This window comes from Triticum aestivum, chromosome 6D (assembly GCF_018294505.1).
Source record: "Triticum aestivum cultivar Chinese Spring chromosome 6D, IWGSC CS RefSeq v2.1, whole genome shotgun sequence".
Classification (NCBI taxonomy): domain Eukaryota; kingdom Viridiplantae; phylum Streptophyta; class Magnoliopsida; order Poales; family Poaceae; genus Triticum; species Triticum aestivum.
The window spans coordinates 149,218,348-149,219,990 of NC_057811.1; positions in this window are offsets into that span (position 1 = coordinate 149,218,348).

A 1,643-nucleotide genomic window follows, 5' to 3' on the forward strand; every position below is an offset into this window, starting at 1 on the left:
CTTGCACGGCATTCCACAATTGATTTCTTCTGATCGTGGAAGCATCTTCACCTCTAAGTTCTGGGACTCCTTCCAGAAGGCCATGGGCACAAACATTCGCTTCAGCACAGCTTTCCATCCTCAAACTAGTGGCCAAGTCGAGCGAGTCAATCAAATTCTTGAAGATATGCTCAGGGCTTGTGTCATTTCCTTTGGCATGAAATGGGAAGATTGTCTTCCATATGCTGAATTCTCCTACAACAACAGCTTCCAAGCGAGTTCGGGCAAGGCCCCATTCGAGATTCTCTATGGCAGAAAGTGCCGTACTCCTCTCAATTGGTCAGAGACTGGTGAACGCCAACTTCTTGGCAATGACTTAATCACTGAAGCTGAAGAAATGTGTAAAGTCATCCGTGATAATCTCAAAGCTGCGCAATCGCGTCAGAAGAGCTACTATGATAGTAAGCATCGTGATTTGGCTTTCGAGATCGGAGACCATGTCTACCTCCGCGTCTCTCCAATGAAAGGCACTCGTCGCTTCGGTATCAAAGGGAAGCTTGCCCCTAGATACGTGGGTCCTTTCAAGATCATTGGCAAAAGAGGCGACCTCGCCTATCAACTTGAGCTTCCTTCCAACTTCGCGAACGTGCACGATGTGTTCCACGTGTCACAGCTCCGCAAGTGCTTCAAGACGCCTGAGCGCACTATCAACTTCGAAGAGATTGACCTCCAAGAAGATTTGTCTTATCATGAGCACCCAGTTGCTATTCTTGAAGAAACTGAGCGCAAGACTCGCAACAAGTCTATCAAATTCCTCAAAGTGAAGTGGTCGCACCATTCCGATCGGGAAGCCACCTGGGAACGCGAGGACCATCTCCGTTCCGAATATCCGGAGTTCTTTCAGTCCTAGATCTCAAGACGAGATCCTCTCGTAGTGGTGGAATGTTGTAACACCCCGCATGTAACTTGCCATATTTGTAACTCCGACTCTTGCCATTTCCGGCTTTGTGATATGTTATTCCCTCCGTTGTCGGGTTTTGTCTTTCGTTTTGTATTTTTTCATGTCATGCATTTTCATATCATGCATTTTCATATCATGTCATCATGTGCATTGCATTCGCATACGTGTTCGTCTCATGCATCCGAGCATTTTCCCCGTTGTCCGTTTTCCAATCCGGCGCTCCTATCTCCTCCGGTGCACCCCTCTAGTTTTCTTTTGTGTGCGTGTGTCAAACTTTCTCGGAATGGACCGAGGCTTGTCAACTGGTCTTCATATACCACCCGGAGACTACCGGTCAAGTTTCGTTCCATTCGGAGGTCGTTTGGTACTCCAACGGTTAACCGGACATCCGCAAAGTCCATTTGAGTGTCCAGCAAAAACCCCCTCTAAAACCAGCCCAAAACCCACCAAACTCTCTTCCACGCTCTAGGTCGTTCGATCACGATCGTGTGGGCGAAAACCGCACCTCATTTGGAGCCTCCTAGCTCCCTCTACCTATTTATATGTGGGCATCCCGAAAACGAAATCGCAGTCTCCCGTAACCCTATTTTCCCCTCTCCGCGGGTGGACGCGTCCCGCGCCCGCCGGACAAACGCGCCGCCACGCCCGACGAACCAGCGCCCGCCACCTGTCACCGCCGCCCCCGCCGCCGCGCCGGCCCGCG